Genomic DNA, 14,034 nt, shown 5'->3' with positions numbered 1-14,034 from the left:
AAGAAGGAAAGAAGGGAAGAAAAAAGGGAAAGAGGGAGGGAGAGAGGGAGGAAGGAAGACTATCTACTTTTCAGGGTTAGGATGTAGCATTCAATGTAAAACTACACACAGAATGATTAGAACCGGTCATAGCACACAGTGAACACCACTACAGCCTGTCTACTGCAGTTATTATCCGTGTGTCCTCGGACAAGTCTCCTGCCGTCTTGGAACCTTGGCTTCGGCATCTGCATAACAGGTGAAATGGTGGCACCCCATGAGGTGGGTCACATGAGCGTCACATGGGAAAAGTTTTGGAGAAGGTCTTTGCAGTGTGTCCAGCTCAGAGCAAAGGCAAGGGGTTGGGATTCTCTCACACCCTGCAGGAGCCCTAGTGCATGAAAACGGACTGTTCCTACCCTCTGGGAGCTTATGGTCCAGTGCAGGGGATTATTAAACTACACAAGGAGACACAGTACAGAAGGACTTACAGGCTGGGACATATGGAATTTGGATTTTGTCTTAAGTCCAATGCAAAACCATCAAAAAATTGTAAGCAGGGGGAAATGTGATCTGATTGACATTTTTAAAAAATTACTCTGGGTTGGGCGTGGTGGCTCACGCCTGTAATCCAGCACTTTGGGAAGCTGAGGTGAGCGGATCATGAGGTCAGGAGATCGAGATCATCCTGGCTTACAAGGTGAAACCCCGTCTCTACTAAAAATACAAAAATTAGCTGGGCATGGTGGTGGACACCTGCAGTCCCAGCTATTTGGGAGGCTGAGGCAGGAGAATGGCATGAACCCGGGAGGTGGAGCTTGTGGTGAGCCGAGATTGTGCCACTGCACTCCAGCCTGGGCAACAGAGTGAGACTCCGTCTCAAAAAGAAAAAAAAAAAATTACTCTGGTTGCCAGGCGCAGTGGCTCACGCCTGTAATCCCAGCACTTTGGGAGGTCGAGGCAGGAGGATCATTTGAGGTCAGGAGTTCAAGGCCAGCCTGGCCAACATGGTGAAACCCTGTCTCCACTAAAAATACAAAAGTTAGCCATGCATGATGGTGCACGCTTGGAATCCCAGCTACTTGGGTGACTGAGGCAGGAGAATCGCTTGAACCGGGTAGGCAGAGGTTGCAGTGAGGCAAGATCATGCCAGTGCACTCCAGCCTGGGCGACAGAGTGAGACTCCATCTCAAAAAGAGAAAAAAGAAAAAAGTTACTCTGGCTGCGGGGTGGAGGAGGAATGAATGGGAGGTGGAGCGAGGGCATGAGGACAGAGGACCCCACGAGTAGGGCAGCAGAGATGGCCAGGAGTAGTTGGATTGGGGTATTTTGGGGAGCTGGAATCTACACAGTTTGATGTTGGATTGGGTGGGGAAGGTGAGGGAGAGGGTGATGTCAAGAAGGACTCAAAGGCTTCTGGCCTGAGCCCTGGGTGGAAGGCGGGGGGACATTTCCTGAGAGGGGAGAGCTTGAGTTGAGTTTGGGACATGGGGAGTTGAACATGCCCTTGAGACATCCAAGTACAGGTCCTAGGGACAGCAGGGTGCGCACCGTGACAGAAGGGACTCAGTGACTGGGTGCTATTGTGAGGGCGGGCCTGCTATCCTTGGAAACAGTGCTTTGGAGGACCTAAGGGTGAGGCCCTCTGGCCAGGGAGACCTGGACGGCCCCAACCCCTTCCGCCCACATCCCACTACTCCCAGGTTTAGGGGAAATCTGGAGTCTTCCAAGGACTTGGTTCTAACACAATGGTGCACATTCCTGCAATTTTCAGGGAGAGAAGGGGCCCAGAGGGATGGAGCCAGCCTGGGCAGACTCTAGGGAGGAGAAGGAGAAGGAGAAGGAGAAGGAGAAGGAGAAGGAGAAGGAGAAGAAGGAGGAGAGGCACAGAGTGTGGCCTGGAAGCCCCTTCCTCAGTCTGTTTGCACAGCTGTCCAGGCCTGGCTGGGCAGGGAGGGTGTGAGTCATGGGTTTCCGGTTCACCACCCCCCACCTCCAGGGGAGGACAATGTGCCTGCAGGTATGCAGTTTGGTGATGAAGACTCTCCCAGGAGAAGCTCCTCCTCTCTCCCTGCTCCCCAGCCCTTTGACCACACCTCTGGGGGTTGTTTTAGCTTTGTTTTTTGGCTTTTTGTGTTTGGTTTTTAGAGACAGGGTCTCCCTCTGTTGCCCAGGCTGGAATGCAGTGGTGCGATCATAGCTCACTGCAGCCTCCAACTCCTGGGCTCAAGCCATCCTCCAGCCTCAGCCTCCCAAGTAGCTGGAACTGTAGGCACACGCCACCGCACTTGGCTAATTTTTTAAGTGTTATTTTTTGTAGAGATGAGGTCTCACTATGTTGCCCAGACTGGTCTGGAACTCCTAGCCTCAAGTAATCCTCCTGCCTTGGCCTCCCAAAGGGCTGAGATTATAAGTGTGAGCCACCACACCTGGGCAATCCCCATTTCATGGTTTAAAAGGAAGACTCAGGGCCCAGCACAGTGACTCACGCCTGTGACCCCAGCACTTTGGGAGGCCGAGGTGGGCAGATCACCTGAGCTCAAGAGTTCGAGACCAGCCTGGCCAACATGGCAAAACCCCATCTCCATTAAAAATACAAAAATTAGCCGGGCATGATGGCACATGCCTATAATCCCAGCTACTTGGGAGGCTGAGTAGGGAGAATTGTTTGAACCCAGGGGCGGCGGCTGTAGTGAGCCAAGACTGCATCACTGCACTCCAGCCTGGGTGTCAGAGTGAGGCTCTCCAACTCAAAAAAAAAAAAAAGGTGGATTCGAGAAGGTCAAGTGTCTTCCCAAGGGCATTACGTATCTCTGTGCTGGGCCTGCCTGACCGCAGGTCTCTGCTCCTGGCCACTGTGCCCTCACAGGAGACCTCTCAGAAGTGAGAGAACTCTCTGGGTAGGAACCAGAATAGCATGGGAGGAAATTCCTCTCCCAAACCCATGACTTGGTGACTCCTCTCCTCAGCCCTGCCCACAGCCCCAAGGTGTACAGAGACCTTGCTTCTGACACTCTGGCCAAGCTGGCTCTGAGAGTGAAAGGCTGGGTCTCTCTTGCCTAGGGAAGACAGATGCAGCCTTTACAATCATGCAAGTAACCGTTTACCCACTTGGCTTCCTGTTAGGTTGTGTGTTTTTTGTTTTTTTTTTTCTTCCTTCCCCCAAGGGGTGTCTCTTATCTGAGGGTTCTTAGGGGCTTTTTGTGCTGGGCTGTTTACCAATGGGTGACCGTTAGTGTCAGACCCAGCCTCTTGGGAGGAGTGAGGTGAAGAAACGCAAGACCAGGTGGGCCCTCGGTCATCCACACAGCCACAGGAGGGCAGGCTGGACGGGACAAGCATGTCCTGGGCAGTGAAGGACCACGGCCACATCCAGCTCTCCTGCCAATTCCGGGCTCCTTCTTCCAAACGGCCCGATTTAGCCAAGTTAAAGTGAGTTGGTGGCTGGGCATGGTGGCTCAAGCCAGTAATCCCAGCACTTTGGGAGGCCGCGGCAGAAGGATCACTTGAGGCCAGGAGTTTGAGATCAGCCTCGGCAACACAGTGAGATCCCACTCTGTAAAAAACTATAAAGTTAGCCAGGCGTGGCTACACAAGCCTGTAGTCCCAGCTACTTGGGAGGCTGAGGCGAGAGGATCACTTGAGCCCAGGGGTTTGAGGCTGCAGTGAGCCATAATCGCGCCACTGCATTCTAGCCTGGGCAACGGAAGGAGATCCTGTCTCTTCAAAACAACACGTTTAAAACATTTTGCCTGTAATCCTACCACTTTGGGAGGCCGAGGCAGGTGGATCACCTGAGGTCAGGAGTTCGAGACCAGCGTGGCCAACGTGGTGAAACTCCATCTCTACTGAAAATACAAAAATTAGTCAGGCATGGTGGCTGGCACCTGTAATCCCAGCTACTCAGGAAGCTGAGGCAGGAGAAGCCCTTGAACGGGGGCGGTGGCAGAGGTTGCAGTGAGCAGAGATGATGCCACTGCACTCCAGCCTGGGCAACAGAGCAAGACTCTGTCTCAAAAATAAAAAATAAAAATAAAACATTAGAACAGTGCTTGGTACCCAGTGATGGCTCAGTAGGTGTGAGCCAATCATGCAGCACTTAAAGCATAGCCTGTGCAAAGAGGCCGTGCTTCTACCTTCACCTTTCCAATAGCATCTTTCCAGAACTTTCTATCTTCTGGTGGGCAAGGACCGTGAGAAACACCAAAATCTGGAGAGAAATCCTGGGTCTTGAGATGACTCCGGCTGTGCCTGTCTTGGGCAAGTGGGGTGGTGTGTGTGTGAGGGTGAGGGGGCCCAGGAAGGGTCCCTGCACTTCACTCCTGCACCTTTGGCTCCCCACAGCCCCTCTCCCCTTCTCTAACTCCAAAAAGCCCAGAGGCCCAGCCGTGTTTGGAGAAGGAGGGGGGCCCTGAAGCTTGGGCCACCTTCAAAGTGACTGCAGGGAGGAAGATGTGGACGCTAGACTCCGTACTGACCACTCTGAGAAGGAAACCCCCAGGGGAAAGAGGATGTGTGGTGGGCATCACAGCAAAGGGGTTTAGGGGAGACAGGGATGTCTGTGAGATGTGGGAGAAGCACACTGAAGACCTGAGAGGTGAGAATGGATGGAACTGCCCCTGAGAAGGGGGACGGGGTCTCCTATTCCTCTAAGAAGGAACAAACCCTTGCACTTGTCGGCAGAGCCCTGAGAAGTGAAAAGTGGATTTGGCCTTCCTTAGGAGACCAACACTCACCCGCAGCGCCCTAGAATGTAAACAGGGCTGGGAATGCAACGACCAGGTCCTGGTAGCCTAAAGGCTGGTACCTCTACCTCCATCAGGACCTGGTGCCAGAAATAAAAAGATTCTTAGACTATCCCCACTGGAGGCCGGGTGCACGGGCTCAGCCTGTAATGTCAGCACTTTGGGAGGCCCGGGCAGGCAGGTCACTTGAGGTCAGGAGTTCAAGACCAGCCTGGACAACACGGTGAAACCCCTCTACTAAAAATACAAAAATTAGCCGGGCATGTCGGCAGGCATCTGTAATCCCAGCTACTTGGGACGCTGAGGCAGGAGAATCACTTGAACCCAGAAGGCGGAGGTTGCAGTGAGCCGAGATAGGAGGTTGCAGTGAGCCAAGATCGCGCTATTGCACTCCAGCTGGGACTACAAGAGTGAGGCTCCATCTAAAAATAATAATAATAATAAATAAATAAAAATTTAAAAAAAACCCACTGGAAGGGTCCTGCAAGGCCAGCCACGAATCTGTGCAAGTCCTCGGACAGATTGGGAAACTGAGGCTCAGAAAGGAGGCCCCCACCCTATCGGAGCGTCCCAGCTCCACGCGCGCGCCTGGCAGGGGGCGCACTTCCCCGTCGCGCGTGCCAGGCAGGGTCCCCCAAGGAAAAATCCTCTTAAAAGAATTTTTCCTTTCGCGTGAACTCGCCGCCTGCATCCAGCGGCGCGGTCTCCAAGGTGAACCTCTTACAAATGCGTTGCAGATGTGCGTCCTTCCATTTCTGGCTACCGCGGCGCTGCTCGGGAGCTGCGGCGGCGTCCCCAGAGCGATCCAGCCCGCGTTTTCCGTTCCGCCCGCCAACTTTTGCAAGCTGTAGTTATTTGATAATGATTTTTTTTTTAAACCTCTCCCAATAATTGTTATCCTCCCCGCCCGGTGCAGCTCAGGTGATGGGCATAGACGGCGGCTTCTCCTCCTCTTCCTCCTCCGGGTGCGCTAGGCTCTGGCTTCAGCCCAGGGGGAAGAGCCACAGCGTAGGCGCCTTCTGCAAAGGCAGCGGGGAAGGCCCCGGAGGCTGGGCCAGAGCGACCCCGGATCCGCCCCCACCCCGTCCATGAGGCCTCTCACACCCTCCCCCGGCCCAGGCTACCTCCTCCAAAGCCCACTCTCCGGAGGCCAAGACTGTCTGGTGAACGGCTAGGGGCTGGTGGGCACAGAGTTCAACATTTTAAATATTTATTAGGCACCTACTGTATTCCCGGGCCCTGAGCAGAGCCGGCCTCCAAACGAGAACAGCCCTTGTCCTCACGGAGACTGGGGGATGCCACCCCTGACCTGGGAAGGTGAGAGGGGCTTCCAGGGCAGGGATCCCCCCGACAGAACTTGCTCAAAGTGCCAGTGCTAGACAAGGAGGGAAGGCTTGGCTCCGCAGCAAAGTTCAAGGCAGAGCTCCGCCCCACCCCCATCACCTCCAGCCCTTCCTCCACCTTCTGCCAAGGGTCATCACTGAAAGCACCCTCAGAGCCTCTTTTAGAAAGCTACGGGTCTCTGCCGGGCGCAGTGGCTCACGCCTGTAATCCCAGCACTCTGGGAGGCCGAGGCGGGCGGATCACTTGCGGTCAGGAGTTCGAGACCAGCCTGGCCAACAAGGAGACATTCCGTCTGTACTAAAAGTACAAAATTTAGCCTGGCGGGATGAGATGAGCCGAGATCGTGCCACTGCACTCCAGCCTGGGCGACACAATGAGACTCTCTTAGAAAAAAGAAAAAAAAAAAGCTACTGGGCTCAGAAAATGCAGTTATGTAGGTAAGCAGGTGGCTGAAAGGCAGACCCACACTAACTCCTTTTTGGAATCCCTGAGGTGCACACATAAACAGGGGCGGGAGGAGGGCAGGCTGGAGAGAGCCCAGGTGAGCTCCTGACCCCCACTGGGGGGGCCACATCTGGGTCTGATGGCTCAGCTACAAGTGATTTGAGAGGGGCCCTTTGCTGGAGGGAAGTGAGCCCAACCTCAGCTCGGTTACATCCCCAGAAAGCCCAAAAAGTTCTTTGTTTGTTTTTTTGTTTTCGTTCTTTAAGCCTGAGCCCATTTTTTAAGTTTTTAAGTGAATATTCAGTTTTGGTTTAAAGTTTTTAAATGAATACTAAGAGTTTTCGTTAAAGTTTTTTTATGCATACGAAGTTCTTTCTTTCGTTAAGCCTGGGTTGATTTTCAGCTTTTTAATGAATACCATTTTAATTATTTATTTTAAATGCTAAGGTTTTTGTTGTTGTTGTTGTTGCTGTTGTTTTGTTTGTTTGTTTTTTTGAGACGAAGTCTCATTCTGTCGCCCAGGCTAGAGTGCAGTGGTGCAATCTGGTCTCACTGCAACCTCTGCCTCCTGGGTTCAAGCGATTCTCCTGCCTCAGTCTCCCGAGCAGCTGGGATTGCAGGCATGCACCACCATGCCTGACTAATTTTTGTATTTTTAGTAGAGATGAGGTTTCACCATGTTGTCCAGGCTGGTCTCAAACTCCTGACCTCAAGTGATCCACCCACCTCGGCCTCCCAAAGTGCTGGGATTACAGGCATGAGCCACCATGCCCAGCCTTAAATGCTAAGTTTTCATTTTAATAAATTTTTAATGAGTTGATTTTAAGTTTCTTGGGGCTTTTTTGTGGGGGTCCGGGGGGACCAGGTCTTGCTGTGTGGTTCTGTCACCCAGGCTGGATGCAATGGCGTGATCATAGCTCACAGCAGCCTCAAACTACTGGGCTCAAGTGATCCTTGGCAGTGGCCGGAGTTCTGGGTACCTGGAGGTGGGCAGTGATAGAGGCATTTCCCAGGCAGGAGGTACCACTCAGGGGATGACTGACTCCTGGTAACTCTATGGCCTTCCCTGAACCATGAGTGACACTGGAGCAGTGAATGTATTACCTCTATCGCGCCGACCAAGAGCTGGTACTGATAGGCCATTATTGACGATCTGTCTAAGGGCAGATGTAAGAGGGGCCTGTGAAGCCATACTCCAAGGTCGAATTTTCTTGTTGTTGTTGTTTTGGGGTTGGTTATGGGTTTTTGTTCTTTGGGGGGTTTGGGGGGTTTTGTTGGTTTATTGATTTGTTTGTTTGCTTTTGAGACAGGGTCTTGCTCTGTCACCCAGACTGGAGTGCAGTGGCACAATCATGCCTCACTGCAACCTCAGTCTCCTGGGCTCAAGTGATCCTCCCGCCTCAGCCTCCCAAGCAGCTGGGACTACAGGCATGCACTGCCATGCCTGGCTCATTTTTAAATTTTTTTTTAGAGATGGGGTCTCACTATGTTGCCCAGGCTAGTCTGGGACTCTGGGCCTCAAGAAGCCTCGGCCTCCCAAAGTGCTGGGATTACAGGTGTGAGCCACACCACAGTTGCCCTCTAAAGTCTAGTTTCATCTTGTGAAGAGTGAGGAGCCACTATGAGGTGACAAGTCAGGGTCCTTCCAGGCCCTTACAGGAAGCCCACCATGACTGTTCCCCGGGGGGTTCACTAGTATCTCTGAGCACATTGTGCCTCTAAGCCAGGCCCCCGGCTATGGAAGGCGACCACCCTCCCAGCCTCCCAGCCTATGGGGGCGATGCTTCTAGAGGTTGGAGGACTCATCGTGAGGGGTAGAACAGTCTGATTTTCCTGGAGGACGCCCCTCCATAAACAGGACAAGCCCCCAGCCACTGCCTCCTTCTTCCCAGCACTCAACACTGCTCCTCTGCCTCCTTCATCTTTCACTTCCTCCTCCTCCACCTTCTGCTGCTCACCAGAGTCCAACTCACATTTCTTCAAAAACTTAAAATGGGCTAGGTGCATGGTGGCATGCACCTAAAATCCCAGCACTTTGGGAGGCTGAAGCAGGAGGACCGCTTGAGACCAGGAGTTCGAGGCTGCAGTGAACTATGATCACACTGCTGCATTCCAGCCTTGTTGACAGAGATCCCATCTCTAAATAATAATAATAATAGGCCGGGTGTCATCCCAGCGCTTTGGGAGGCTGAGGAGGGCAGATCACCTGAGGTCAGGAATTCAACACCAGCCTGGCCAACATGGTGAAACCCTGTCTCTACTAAAAATACAAAAATTAGCCAGGCCTGGTGGTGGGCACCTGTAATCCCAGCTACTCGGGAGGTTGAGGCAGGAGAATCACTTGCACCTGGGAGGTGGAGGTTGCAGTGAGTTGAGATTGCACCACTGCACTCCAGCCTGTGCGACAGACCATGACTCAGTCTCAAAAATTAATAATAATAATAATAATAATAATAATAAAGTTTCTTTGATGTACAGATCCAAAATTTTCCAATCAGAAAATCTAGAAAGAAGCTATTTTAATTTTGGCATATGTATAAGTTTCATGGTTTCAGGGGTGTCCAAGGGATAGAATACAGTCACAAGTTCTTAGTTTCTGTTTCTGGTTGGGCCAGTAAAGCCCCTTCCTCATCTCTCTTTTCCGCTTGTCACTAGAGGCAGAAACTAAAAACCATGGCTTCAGGCTGCTAAAAGCCTAAAACAAAACAGAACAACAACGGCCAAATAAGGCAGGTTGGACAAGCTTGGTAGGGTTTAGTATCATTTTTTATTGTTTATTCTCACAATGAGCAGGGCACATCCTCTGCTCATTGTGGGACCTGTGCAAGACCCAGATCAGGGCTACCTCCTCCAGGAAGCCTTCCAGGCTCTACAGGCTGTGTCAGGTACTATCTGCCACGCTCCCACAGCCCCTGGGGTTCTCACCATTGCAGTCCACAACACACAGTATTGGGGTCATTGGTTTACCCATCCCTCGCCCTCATCACGAGTTCCTCGGGGCAGAAACTAGAGTCATTCCTCCCTGTGTCCCCAGTGGTGCAAGCAAGGTGCCAGGAACAGTTAGTGGCACTGAGTCTGAGAAGCAGGCTGGCCTGTGTGAGTTGCCTTCTGCTCCAGCTGTGTCCTGGGTCGTGATGGGATCAGGCCTCCTATAAGGGGCCCTTTCACAAGCTTGCCACCCTCCCCCACCGGGTTGTGAGACCCTCTTCGGAGCCTCGGAGAAATCCCTCTCTTCCTGTCTCCCTGGGCTCAGCCATCACCCTCCCAGCCTGCCGGGAGGGGGCTCTCACAGGCACTTCCCCTCCCCATCCACCCCGGAGGAGGGAGATCAGATGCTGGGCTGGAGGCCCCTTGTCTGCACAGAGGCAGGATTTATCTCAGTTTGGGGAGGTCTGGGGCCCCCAAAGTCCTAGATCATCATTAGTTCCATCAAAGAGGCGGCTGTGATCTCAGAGACAAGATGCATGGTGTTCAAATTGGAAACAGCCTGGTGGGCCGAGGGGCAGCGCTGGGCGGGGAGAGGGTTCAGGCCGCCCCTGGGGGAGCCCAGGACACTGGAGGCATCCCACAGACGGTCACAGGAAGAGGAGGAGGAGGAGGAGGGAAGAGAAAACATTCCACTCCGGCTCCAGGGAAGAGAGCTGCGCACAGATGGAGCGGAGCCAAGTCTGCGAGTCAAGGCGACCTCCCCATGGAGGCTGGAGAGAAAGGATGGCCAACTGTACTCACCACTCATCCCATGAGGGTCCTACTGTGCCCCACCGCGCACCGCAAACCTTCGTGGGCCCTGTCTCACCACCCACAGCAATCCCTGGAAACTAGAAAGTGAAGGAATGCATTGCCTTTGCTTTACAAACGGGGAAACTGAGACTGGGGGGGGCAAATGGATGTGCCCTAGATCACCGGGGGTACCTGGCATGGCTGGGGTTCCAGCTCAGGTGCCTGGGCCTCCAGAACTTCACCCCAACTCTGGAAAGACATAGCAAAGAATTGTTTTTGTTTTTGTTTTTTTTAAATAGAGCTTTGCTCTTGTTGCCCAGGCTGGAGTGCAATCTCACGATCTTGGCTCACTGCAACCTCTGCCTCCCGGATTTGAGCGATTCTCCTGCCTCAGCCTCCCAAGTAGCTGGGATTACAGTTGCCCACCACTATGCCTGGCTAATTTTTTTTTTTTTTTTTGTATATTTAATAGAGATGGGGTTTCATCATATTGGCCAGGTAGACCTCAGGTGATCCACCCGCCTTGGCCTTCCAAAGTGCTGGGACTACAGGCGTGAACCACTGTGCTCCGCCAAGGAATGGTTGAGTGGGTACAGTTCTCTATCCTTGTCGCTCCCTGTTAGCGGCTGGCACCAAGACAGCAGTTCGATTTGAAACTTGAGGTTTAAAATAGAGCTGGTGAAACAAAACAGAAATTTCTCCTAAATATTGAGAAGTAGCCATACTAGCAGACAGAATGAGATTTAACTGGCACATTCAACTAAAGAAACAAACGTAAAAGATTTCTCCCACCCTGCTGCTCTATGTGGATGACTACCTCTGTCTAGACGCCCTCCAAAGGATGTCCTCTAACCCCTGCCCACCCCACAGGCCTCCAGACAGCTGGCCCCTCTGGTCCCCCACCTGCGCTCCCCCCATGCTCCCCACAAGCCCCTCTCCAATGGATGGAGGGTAGTTGAAGCCGCTGTCTGCTGGTGCTGTGGGCCACTTGGGTGCAGTCCCTGCCGGGCTCTGCTCAAAAGAGAGAGGCTCTGACTTAGTGGGTGTGGTCTCCAGTCCCCAGTGGTCAGAGGGAACCTCTGTGAGGCTCCAAGAGGTAGCCAAGGCGTTAAAATGCCTACAAGGCAGGCAGGGTGGTGATTCTTTAATGGACGATAGGACCAGAGAAATGATCCGGTCAGGAAACAGTCCCTAGGAGCAGGAGAGAGAGAGGAGATAGGACTTCTGTCGGGCATGGCAGCTCATGCCTGTAATCCCAGGACTTTGAGAGGTGGAAGCAGGAGGATCACCTGAGGTCAGGAGTTCAAGACCAGCGTGGGCAACATAGCGAGATCCTGTATCTAAAAAAAAAATTAAAAAAAAAAAAAAGCCTTCTGCCTAAGAGTGTTTCAGAGACTCTGTTTATAATGGTGAAAAATGGGGAACAACCTAAGTTTCCAGCAATAGCTAAGTAATACCATGTGATGGACCAGCAAGTTGCCATTACAAGCAATGCTTGTGGACTTCTTTTATTAGCGTGGGAGAAGTGCTGTCAGCGCAATGCAAGATTAAATGAGATAATTTATGTAAAGGATTTATCACAGTTCCAGCTACAATATAAACACTCAAAAACTGTTAAATGTGGTGTGTGATAAAGGCAGGAATGAAAAAAATATATATATATAGAATAATTCCAGATTTGTAAACAACAACAAACACGTTTTAAAAGGCAGGAGGGGCTGGGCACGGTGGCTCATGCCTGTAATCACAGAGCTTTGGGAGGCCGAGGTGGGAGGATCGCTTGAGCCCCGGTTTTCAAGACCAGCCTGGGCAACATAGCAAGACCCCATCTCTACAAAAAATTTAAAAAATCAGCCAAGTGTGGTGGTGCATGCCTGTAGCCACAGCTACTCTGGAGGCTGAGGTGGGAGGATGGCTTGAGGCCAGGAGTTTGAGGCTGCAGTGAGTCATGACTGCACCACTGTACTCCAGCCTGGGTGATACAGCAAGACCCTGTCTCAAATAATAATAATATTAAAGGCAGAAGGAAATATTAGAAAATATTGCTGAGTTGTGGGATTATTGGAGATTTAGGGGCTCATACCTCTGTATTCTCCAATTTTTCTATGAGTGGATATATTCTATTAGTGGAAATTTTTTCCAGCTTTTTATTATGCAAATTTCCCAACGTGCAGCACAGTTGAAATAATATTACAGTGAGCGAATATATACCTCTTCCTAGATTCCACACTAACATTTTATTATCTTTTATCTCATAAACATTCATCTACCTAACTTCTCTCTATCCAGTCATAAATCCATCTTAGTTTTTATAATGCCTTTTAAAGTAAACTGCAGACACCTTTCTGTAAATACTTCAACATGCATATCAGGAAAAGTAGGGTTTTTTTTGTTTTTGTTTTGAGACAGAGTCTTACCCTGTTGCCCAGGCTGGAGTGCAGTGGTTTGATCTCCACTCACTGCAACCTCTGCTTTCTGGATTCAAGTGATTCTGCTGCCTCAGCCTCCTGGGTAGCTGAGACTACAGGCGTGCACCACCATGCCCGACTAATTTTTGTGTTTTTTTAGTAGAGTTGGGGTTTCACCATGTTGTCCAGGCTGGTCTCGAACTCCTAAGCTCAAGTGATCCTCCCACCTTGGCCTCCCAAAGTGCTGGGATTACAGACATGAGCCACTATGCCCAGCCAGGGAAAGTAGTTTTTAATAGTTACCTAGAGGAGACAGGGTGTACTCAGCCCTAAGAAAGCAGCCCCCGCTTCTCCATCATTCTTGCAACAAGCTAGTCTGGAGGGACTGCAGTGGGCTGGGGTGAGGCCCAGCCCTCCAGCCTTCCTCTGTGGGTGACCTAATCGGCCCTTGCAGTCCAGGGGTTTCTCCTTACCTGAGGCAGAGACAATGAGATGTAAATAAACCTCTCTTCTCTTCATCACCTGAGGGTGCCGTGAAGGTTACCTGAGATAAACCTGAATTCACCTTGGGCTTCCTAGAGGGGTAAGGTTGTCAGATGAAGCAAATAAAAATATAAAAATCAGCCAGAATTGTTGGCATGCACCTGTAGTCTAGGTTACTCAGGATGCAGAGGTGAGAAGGATCACCTGAGCCCAGGAGTTCGAGACCGTGATGAGCTATGATTGTGCCACTGCACTCCAGCCTGGGCAAAAGAGCAAGACTCTGTCTCCAAAACAAAAAACAAAGAAACAAAAAAAAAACTGCCGGGCGCCTGTAATCCCAGCACTTTGGGAGGCCAACGTGGGCAGATCACGAGGTCAGGAGATCGAAACCATCCTGGCTAACACAGTGAAACCCCATCTCTACTAAAACCACAAAAAATTAGCCAGGCGTGGTGGCAGGTGCCTGTAGTCCCAGCTACTCGGGAGGCTGAGGCAGGAGAAGGGCGTGAACCCAGGAGGCGGGGCTTGCAGTGAGCCAACATTGCTCCACTGCACTCCAGCCTCGGTGGCAGAGCGAGACTCTGTCTCAAAAAAAAAAAAAAAGAAAGTTTCCTGTTATCTCAGTGTTATTTAACACATAAAAATTTAATTTAAAAAAATGAAAAAATACATAATATAAAAAATACAGGACACCCAGCTAAATTTGATTTTCAGATTAACACTTTTTTTAGTGTTAGTATATCCCATGAAATATTTGGGATACACTTATACTAAAAAATGATGCAGTCTGTATTTTATCTGGCAACCCTATGCAAGATGGGAGAATCAAAGCCCCAGAAAGGAAAGCATGTCAGGAGTTAGGATATGGGTTGGGATTTTTTTTTTTTTTTTTTTTTTTGAGACAGGGTCTT

This window comes from Mandrillus leucophaeus, unplaced genomic scaffold (genome assembly GCF_000951045.1).
Source record: "Mandrillus leucophaeus isolate KB7577 unplaced genomic scaffold, Mleu.le_1.0 Scaffold280, whole genome shotgun sequence".
NCBI lineage: Eukaryota > Metazoa > Chordata > Mammalia > Primates > Cercopithecidae > Mandrillus > Mandrillus leucophaeus.
Note: the sequence above shows the minus strand (reverse complement) of the source record.